Source organism: Arachis hypogaea, chromosome 18, assembly GCF_003086295.3.
Source record: "Arachis hypogaea cultivar Tifrunner chromosome 18, arahy.Tifrunner.gnm2.J5K5, whole genome shotgun sequence".
In the NCBI taxonomy this organism is placed as follows: Eukaryota; Viridiplantae; Streptophyta; class Magnoliopsida; order Fabales; family Fabaceae; genus Arachis; species Arachis hypogaea.
The window spans coordinates 97,341,317-97,351,799 of record NC_092053.1 but is presented as its reverse complement, the minus strand read 5'-3'; the positions used below and the strand labels follow the sequence as shown (position 1 = coordinate 97,351,799).

At 39.8% G+C, this 10,483-nt stretch overlaps 1 non-coding gene across 1 annotated transcript; it reads right to left on the bottom strand.

Moving 5' to 3' along the window:
- Positions 1–1,428: 1,428 nt before the first annotated feature.
- Positions 1,429–1,532, bottom strand: LOC112774615 (small nucleolar RNA R71). Its single transcript, XR_003189093.1, has one exon. It is a non-coding gene; the product is annotated as a small nucleolar RNA R71 (small nucleolar RNA).
- Positions 1,533–10,483: the final 8,951 nt, after the last annotated feature.

Sequence of the window (10,483 nt, the reverse complement as noted above, 5' to 3'; positions counted from 1 at the left end):
TCATCTCTTCTTATGAACATTTAAACCAAGGGATTGGGAATTTGTTTGTTTTTAGAGAGCATTGGTGAGCCAAGGAATTGGGATCCAATCATATAAGATTGCCAAGCAAAATTCAATGAATGCATTGGTTGAGGAAGAGATTTACATGTTTTGATTCGGAGATTTCAATATCTCCTAAACCCAATGAATTCCCCATTTCTGATTTCCACTTTCTCTTTACATTCTGCAATTTAATTCTTGCAATCATCCCCATTCCCTTTTTATTCCAGCAATTTACATTCTGCTCTTTAATTCATGCAATTTAAGATTCAGCCATTTAATTTTCTTGTCATTTACTTTTCCCGCCAATTTTACATTCCGCAATTCTCATCTCAAATCTTGATTCCGCTCAACTAGAACAAACTTCTAATCCGAATTGCTCACTCAACCAATCCTTGTGGGATTCGACCTCACTCTATTGTGAGTTTTTACTTGACGACGATAACCGGTGCACTTGCCGAAAGGAATTTTGCCGATCGTGCAATTTCCTAATCGTAGCATAACTAGTTTTATGCGCATCAAGTTTATGGCGCCGTTGCCGGGGATTGGTTTTCGATTGACAATTCTCAAATTGGAAGCTAACTAGATTGAGCAATTTTCTCTTGCGTTGTTAATTCTGTTCTAGATACTTGTTGAATTTTAATTTCTGCACTTGGTTACATGCTTTCCTTCGTTACGCCTTTAGATTCATGCAACTAACTCACTGACTCACTAACTGTTTGATTTAATTCCTCAATTGATCTAACCATACTCTTCCATTAACCAAGAGTATTTCACTTGTTTGTGTTTGAGTTGTGTTCTTGTATGACAGGTAGGAGAGGAGAGACATCAACTCCTCCATATACTGAACCAGAGAGGACTCTTCATAGACTTAGAAGGGAAGCAAGAGGGAAGAGAGTAGTGGGAGAAGAGGAATCTGAAGGAGAATCTGAGGACAATTTTGAGGAAGCTTTAGATCTTAACATGGATAGAGAAGTTCATAACCATGAGAGAGCTGATGGAAACAATGCCATCCCTGAGAGGAGGGTTCTGAGTTCATACATAAACCCAACCTCAGGGAATTGTGGTAGTAGCATCCAGAAACCACCCATTCAGGCCAACAATTTTGAGCTCAAGCCACAGCTAATATCACTTGTGGAGAATCATTGTTCCTTTGGAGGAAGTGCTAATGAAGACCCAAACCAACATCTCACAAAGTTCCTGAGAATTTGTGACACTGTGAAGTCTAATGGAGTCCAGGAAGATGCTTATAAACTGCTTTTGTTCCCATTTTCACTTAGGGACAAGGCAGCTAAGTGGCTGGAATCATTCCCAAGGGGGAGTCTAACCACATGGGATGAGGTGGAAGGCAAGTTTCTGGCACGTTTCTACCCTCCACAAAAGGTCAATAGGCTTCGATCTGAGGTTCAGACTTTTAGACAACAAGATGGTGAAACTCTCTACGAGGCATGGGAGAGATTCAAGGACTTGACAAGGAAATGCCCACCAAACATGTTCCATGATTGGGTGCAATTGCACATCTTCTATGATGGGCTCTCGTATGAATCAAGGAAGGCTGTAGACCATTCATCAGGAGGTTCATTGAACAAGAAAAAGACCGTGGAGGAAGCCATTGAAGTGATCGAGACAGTGGCTGAGAATGAGTACTACTATGCATCAGAAAGGCACAACACTAAGGGAGTCATGGAGCTGAACCATGTTGATACAATTCTAGCCCAAAACAAGGTGTTTGCCAAGCAACTAGCAGAGCTTACCAGGCAATTAGAAACAAAGCAAGTGGCTGCAATACACACACAAGATCAAGAGGAAGAAGGCATTGAAGGAGGTGATTGGGAAGAGGCCAATTATGTGGGAAACCAACAAAGGCAATCATATGATCCACATGCCAATACTTACAACCCAGGCTGGAGAAACCACCCAAACTTTGGGTGGGGAAACCAACAAACCCAACCACAAAACCACAAACCTTACAACCACAACCAACAAAACAATTCCCCATACCAAAACTCCAACCAAAGATCATACCAAGCCACACAAAACACTTACCCCCAATCATCATATCATGGCCAAAATAATCAACATTCCCAACCTAATACGAACCAACAATTTCAAGATCAATTAAACCGGATGGAAAGAATGCTTGCAACCATGAGCCAAGACATAATTGAATTGAAGGCTTTTAAGGAAGAAGTAAATTCTAACTTGCAAAACCAAGGAGCTGCCATCCAGAAGCTAGAGAATCAAATTGTGTATTTGACTAAGCAAGCCCCTGGGACAAGCAGTTCTCATGCTGCCAAGGCTATTGCAAGGGAGGAATGTAAGGCCATAACCCTCAGAAGTGGAAAGAATCTAAAGGAGATTTCAAGGGAAACCACAGAGGATGAAGCAAAGGAAAATGTGAAAGACAAAGAACAAGGACAATCTGTTACACCGTTTGCAACAAAAGAAAAAGAAAAAGAGGTCTTGAAGCCTTACACACCTAAAGCACCTTATCCTCAACGTTTGATGAAAAGTGAAAAGGATAGCCAATTCTCCAGGTTCTTGGAGATTTTCAAGAAGCTTCAAATCAACATTCCCTTTGCTGAAGCAATAGAGCAAATGCCACTCTATGCAAAATTCTTAAAAGAATTGATGACCAAGAAGAGAAGCTGGAGAAATGAGGAAACTGTGTTGTTAACTGAAGAATGCAGTGCCATCATTCAGCACAAATTGCCTCAAAAATTGAAGGACCCAGGCAGTTTCCAAATCCCCTGTATTATAGGAGAAGTCATGGTGGAGAAGGCCTTGTGTGATTTAGGGGCCAGCATCAATTTGATGTCGCTAAAAATGATGAAAAGAATGAAGATTGAAGAAGCCAAACCAACCAGAATGGCCCTCCAATTGGCAGATCGATCTTTTAAATTCCCTCATGGGATAGTTGAGGATTTGTTGGTGAAGGTGGGAGAATTTATATTTCCTGCTGATTTTGTGGTGTTAGATATGGAGGAAGAAGCCAAGGCTTCGATAATTCTGGGGAGACCCTTCCTAGCTACTGCTGGAGCCATCATAGATGTACAAAAGGGTGAACTCACTCTTAGACTCCATGATGAGAAATTGGTGTTTAATGTATTCAAGGCAATGAGCTATCCATCAGAATCACTAAGGGAATGCATGAGGGTTGATGTAGTGGACATTGCAGTACAAGAAACTTTTGAGGAAACAATAAAGGAAGTGGCAGAGGAGGAGTTCACTAAGGATATTGAAGTTAGTGATATCAAGGATGCTGACACAACTATGCTAAGCAAGCCAGAGAAAGTGAAAGAAGAAAAGGAAGCACCAAAACCTGAGCTCAAAGCATTGCCCCCTAATCTCAAGTATGCATACTTGGGTAGTGATGAGAGTCACCCTGTTATCATTAGCTCGGCCTTAAGCCAAGAACAAGAAGAAGAATTGATCAAGGTGCTGCAAACTCATCAAGATGCCATTGGATGGACCCTAGCTGATTTGAAGGGGATAAGTTCATCCATATGCATGCATAAAATCTTGTTAGAAGAAGATGCTAGACCTTCCATTCAAGCTCAAAGAAGATTGAACCCCGTCATGAAAGAAGTGGTACAAAAGAAAGTGAGGAAGTTATGGCAGGCAGGGGTAATCTACCCCATTTCTGATAGCCCATGGGTTAGTCCCATCCATGTAGTTCCCAAGAAAGGTGGCATAACGGTGGTGCCAAATGAGAAGAACGAACTCATACCCACAAGAACCGTTACTGGGTGGAGGATGTGCATAGACTACAGGAAGCTCAATGAAGCCACCAGAAAAGATCATTTCCCACTCCCATTCATGGATCAGATGCTTGAAAGGCTTGCCGGACATGCTTACTATTGTTTCTTGGATGGATATTCAGGATACAACCAAATAGTAGTCGATCCTAGTGATCAAGAGAAAACATCATTCGTTTGTCCATATGGAGTTTTTGCTTATAGACGCATGCCCTTTGGATTGTGCAATGCACCTGCCACTTTCCAAAGATGCATGCTGTCCATCTTTTCGGACATGATTGAAAAATTTATTGAGGTCTTCATGGACGATTTTTCTGTGTTTGGGGATTCTTTTCCCAGCGGCCTACACCACCTTGCCTTGGTGCTTAAGAGGTGCCAAGAGACTAACCTAGTCTTAAACTGGGAAAAGTGTCATTTCATGGTCACAGAAGGAATAGTCCTTGGCCACAAAATCTCTAATAGAGGCATGGAGGTGGACAGAGCTAAGGTGGAAATCATTGAAAAACTACCTCCACCAAGTAATGTCAAGGCAGTTAGGAGCTTTTTGGGCCACGCTGGTTTTTACAGAAGGTTTATTAGAGACTTTTCTAAAATAGCCAAACCTTTGAGTAACTTGCTTGTCTCTGATACACCCTTTGTATTTGATGGAAATTGCATGCTAGCTTTTGAACTTTTGAAGCAAAAACTTTCCTCTGCACCTATCATTGCCCCACCTGATTGGAACTTACCGTTTGAACTGATGTGTGATGCATCAGACCTTGCTATTGGGGCAGTGTTAGGACAAAGGAAAGACAATTTGGTACATGTGATTTATTATGCCAGTAAAGTCTTGAATGCTAACCAAAGGAATTACACAACCACTGAAAAAGAACTCTTGGCAATAGTCTTTGCATTTGAAAAATTTAGATCGTATCTCATTGGATCTAAAGTCATTGTTTTCACTGATCATTCAGCTTTAAAATATTTACTTGCCAAACAAGAATCTAAACCGAGACTTATTAGATGGGTTCTTTTGTTGCAGGAATTTGACATTGAAATCAAAGACAAGAAGGGTGTAGAGAACAAGGTGGCAGATCATTTATCAAGGATACCATGTGAAGAAGGAAGCACACAAAGCACACATATAAATGAGTGTTTTCCTGATGAACAACTCATGGTAATTCACAAAGCACCTTGGTTTGCAGACATAGCAAACTTCAAGGCCACTGGGAGTTTACCTTTGGAATTTAACAAACATCAAAGGAAGAAATTGGTAAATGATGCCAAATACTTCATCTGGGACGAACCGTATTTGTTCAAAAAATGTTCCGATGGCATACTCAGAAGATGCATATCCGAGGAAGAAGGAAGGGAAGTTTTATGGGACTGCCATGGCTCCACTTATGGAGGGCACTTTGCAGGAGAAAGAACAGCAGCTAAGGTGTTGCAGTGTGGTTTTTATTGGCCCACTATCTTCAAAGATGCAAAAGAATTAGTGAAGCACTGCCATGAATGCCAGAAAGCTGGGAACTTGCCAAGAAGAAATGAAATGCCACAACAATTCATTCTGGAACTTGAATTGTTTGATGTATGGGGGATAGATTTTATGGGACCATTTCCCTCCTCATACTCAAACAATTACATTCTTGTGGCAGTAGACTATGTCTCCAAATGGGTTGAAGCATTAGCAACTCCAACCAATGATAATAAGGTAGTCATGAACTTCCTCAGAAAACACATTTTTTGCCGTTTTGGGGTTCCAAGAGCAATCATCAGTGATGGAGGAAGCCACTTCTGCAACAAACCATTAGAGGCATTGCTTCTAAAATATGGAGTCAAACACAGGGTGGCCACACCATACCATCCACAGACAAGTGGGCAAGCCGAAATATCTAACAGAGAACTCAAAAGAATCCTGGAAAAGACTGTGGGAACTTCAAGGAAGGACTGGTCGATTAAGCTGGATGATGCTCTTTGGGCATATAGGACAGCTTTCAAAACACCAATTGGAATGTCTCCTTACCAACTAGTATATGGAAAAGCTTGCCATTTGCCACTGGAGTTGGAGCACAAGGCATACTGGGCCTTGAAACTTCTGAACTTGGACAACAAAGCCGCTGGAGAAAGAAGGATGTTGCAAATTCAAGAATTGGAAGAATTCAGAGCGGAAGCTTATGAGAATGCCAAAATTTACAAAGAAAGAGCAAAGAAGAAGCATGACAGCAACATAGCCCCAAGGACATTTAAAGAAGGGCAAAAAGTATTGCTCTACAATTCTAGGCTAAAGCTATTTCCAGGGAAGTTAAAATCAAGGTGGTCTGGACCATTCCTTGTCACCAAGGTCTCCAACTATGGACAAGTAGAAATCATGGAAGAAAAGTCGCAACGAACCTTCATTGTTAACGGTCAAAGACTCAAACATTACTTGGGAGATGTGGAGGAGAAGGACAAAGTTAAATATCACCTCAACTGAGGAAGCTGACCGTCAAGCTAATGACGTTAAACAAGCGCTTGTTGGGAGGCAACCCAACCTGAGGTAATACCTTTTTGCTGTTTCTTTTATTTGTTTCAATAAAAGGGGTAAAGTAGTTTCTGTGCATTGCAAAGAATTAAGTTTGGTGTTTCACACCAAACAATGAATTCATGGCTCCATAAGTCAAAGGGGAATGCGTGACTCTAAGTTTGGTGTTCCACCATAAAGATCAACTGAACACAACAACCTTTGAATTATGTGAAAGGAACAACTATTCTAAGCAGTCACAGAAATGCTTAAAACCCTTAGTAGCAACATCATTCCAAGATAACTCAAGGATTCAAAGAACACAGAGAAGTAAGTGGGAGACTAAGTTTGGTGTTCACACACCAACTTAAGATTCCGATACTTACCCACACATAGTTGAGCTAACCACTTAAGTGCTTGAGGAGCAAGCAACTTCATTACTCTTTGCAGGAAAGGAAACAAGAACCTTAAAGCAAGAAGCAACATTTAGGAAGAAGAAGGAGAAATCAAAGTGTTTCCTGACAACAAAGAGAAAACAAGGAATTTCACAAGGTGGTGTTATTCCTTGATAATTCTTTAAAATGGTTAACAAAAGCATGCGTGTTCTGGTTTAAACTGTAAATGTTGAATCTTCTGGAATGTGTAGTTTGTTTTAGTATGTCTGTTTGTTAATTGCTTTGAATAAAGTGAATGCCTAGATGTTTGGATATAACTTCACCTTCTTAAACAAGTGCGTGCCATGCTTGTTCTGTTTCAAAAATAAAAGAAAAGTTTGAACAAAAGTAACTTGGCTAAATTAGTGACAAATCAAGTAGAATTAAGTGGTGGTATGCATGCTTGATTGTTTAGTCACATCACTAAAATTAGAATGTAGAATTATCATTTTTTATGTAGACGTACAAATTGTCTATGGATCTTGATGAATAAATGTCTTTGGCCATGAAAAAGAAAGAAAAAGGAAAGGAAAAAGCCACGGAAAAAGGCAACCAAAAAGCAAAAAAAAATTGAGAAAATAAGCTAGGCACCAATGGTTTGAACTTCTGAGACAAATGCCTGTGGTGTTTATGTATTAAGGATATGCTTGGATGAATAGGTTCTGAGGAGTGTTTCAACACTTGGTAACTTGGGTTAACTAACCCGGGATTATCAACCAAAAGTCCACTATAAAGAGCAACCTAAATACAAAACATTTAGTCACACAAAGAGGTGCTGGGCACCAATGTCTCAAGAAGAAATGTGAACTAAAATGCCTAAGGTGGATATGTGTAGTGCACTGATAAGAAAAAGAAAATGCCAAAGGCTTGTGCAACACATAACACTAAGCAAACAAGGAGCAAAAGAAGCTCTAAGAAAAAGAAAAGAAAAACAAAGAAGAGAAAAGTGCCAAGGACATAAGAATAACAAGAGGCCATAGCAATTTTTGATGGATGCAATGAAAAAGTGATAATCTTACCTGATAAGTATGAAAAAGTGATGCTGCAACTTTCTGCATAAAACCCTTCTGATGAACTTCAAATGCTTGCTAATATAGCCAATGTAATTGCTTTCTGTTTCATACTTTCTTCTCAATTAACTCAGGACTTGCTTAGGTTCAAGCAAGTATTAAGTTTGGTGTTGTGATGCCAAGGCATCATAGGCTAGTTTCACTAGTATTTTTCTGTTAGTTTTAGTTGTTTTATACATTTTCTTGAGCTTAAAGTAACCAAAAATGGTTAAATGAAGAACAAAGTAATGAACCATCCAAACAATATGATTTTGATGCAAATTCCATGAGTTTTAGTTATATTACTTAAATGCTATGAATGAAAGATTTCTCATAAAATTTTGCAAGACTTTGATGCAATTGTTTGGATGATTTCAGGGAAGAAGAGGCTAAGCAAGGAAGCAACAAAATCAATAAAGGAAGCTTGTATATCACATGTGGAGTTTAAGTTCCAGTTTAAGCCTAAACTGGAGCTTAAACGCCAAAATCATGAAGGATAAGAAATGCTGGGATTGAAGTTTAACCTCCAGTTTGACCTCAAACTGGAGGTTAAACGCCAGAATGAAAAGCCTCACTTAAGGAGCATTCCACGTTTAACCTCCAGTTTGACCTCAAACTGGAGGTTAAACGCCAGAATGAGTATGACACCCAGGGAGGAGTTCCACGTTTAACCTCCAGTTTGACCTCAAACTGGAGGTTAAACGCCAGAACCAGGAAGAGTACCAGGGGCCATTCCACGTTTAAGCTCCAGTTTGACTCAAACTGGAGCTTAAACGTGTTCGATAGTTTCTTCACTCCAGGGTTGCTCTCTCCATCTCCACGTTTAACCTCCAGTTTGACCCCAAACTGAAGGTTAAACGTGTTCGACACCTCCAGGGCCACCATTCCAAGCTTCCACGTTTAACCTCCAGTTTGACTCAAACTGGAGGTTAAACGTGTTCGACCTCCAGGGCCACCATTCCAAGCTTCCACGTTTAACCTCCAGTTTGACTCAAACTGGAGGTTAAACGTGTTCGACCTCCAGGATTGCCTCATTCCTTTTCCACGTTTAACCTCCAGTTTAACCTTAAACTGGAGGTTAAACGTGTTCGACTACATTACTCTCCAGGGCTACCATTCTTCCATTTCCACGTTTAAGCTTCAGTTTAACCTTAACTGAAGCTTAAACGTGCTTCTACAAATAGCCTCACTGGAAGTGTCTGGCGTTTAAGTTGCAGTTTAAGCTTAAACTACAACTTAAACGCCACTCTTGAAAAGGGTTTCTGGGCCAAAAATATTGTGATTTAAGTTAGTCTTTGAGCACAATTATTAACTTAAACTTACTTTGGTATGAAACCCAATTGAATATCATGGTTTATGGGATTGGGCCTGAAGGATTGATGAGTTTGAAATCTCAATTTATTGAGTCATGTGTCATTATTTGATTATCACTAAGTTGGCTCAATAAATGTTACAGGATCTAGATCAACAACCTCATCAAGATTATGGATCATAAACCCAAGGCAAAAGGAAAGCAAGGAGAGGCCTCAAAGCCCAAGAAGCACAACTGAAGCTCAATATAGAAAGTGTATAAATAGGATAGAAGTTAAGTTAGAAAGGACTTGACTTTCACCTTTAGCTAGTTTTCCTTTTCTTTGTAATTGAATTCAGAGCTATGATTCACTAAACCCCCTTTCATTGGGTTAGGGAGCTCTATTGTAATTCAATGAATCAATAATAGTTTATCTTCTTCTTCAATCTTTTCTCTTGAATTTTGTTAGAAAGCTTCTCGATCTAATTCCATTTAGTAGTTGTCTTGGGAAAGAAACTACTCATACTTGGAATCCTTCGGAGCCTTGGGAAAGGAATGGAGGATTCATGCTAGAGAAGCTTTCTCACAGTGGATTGGATTGGGGTTTGGATGGATATTGTGACATGTAATCCTACCAAATTGTGGTTCATGAAATTGTGTGGTATAATCAGTGATCAAGCATCATCTCTTCTTATGAACATTTAAACCAAGGGATTGGGAATTTGTTTGTTTTTAGAGAGCATTGGTGAGCCAAGGAATTGGGATCCAATCATATAAGATTGCCAAGCAAAATTCAATGAATGCATTGGTTGAGGAAGAGATTTACATGTTTTGATTCGGAGATTTCAATATCTCCTAAACCCAATGAATTCCCCATTTCTGATTTCCACTTTCTCTTTACATTCTGCAATTTAATTCTTGCAATCATCCCCATTCCCTTTTTATTCCAGCAATTTACATTCTGCTCTTTAATTCATGCAATTTAAGATTCAGCCATTTAATTTTCTTGTCATTTACTTTTCCCGCCAATTTTACATTCCGCAATTCTCATCTCAAATCTTGATTCCGCTCAACTAGAACAAACTTCTAATCCGAATTGCTCACTCAACCAATCCTTGTGGGATTCGACCTCACTCTATTGTGAGTTTTTACTTGACGACGATAACCGGTGCACTTGCCGGAAGGAATTTTGCCGATCGTGCAATTTCCTAATCGTAGCATAACTAGTTTTATGCGCATCAACACTCATCACCATTCTCAACCTATGAACGTGTGCCTGACAACCACCTCCGTTCTACCTTCGATTGAATGAGTGTTTCTTGGATTCCTTAATCAAAATCTTCGTGGTATAAGCTAGAATCCATTGGCAGCATTCTTAAGAATCCGGAAAGTCTAAACCTTGTCTGTGGTATTCCGAGTAGGATTCAGGAATT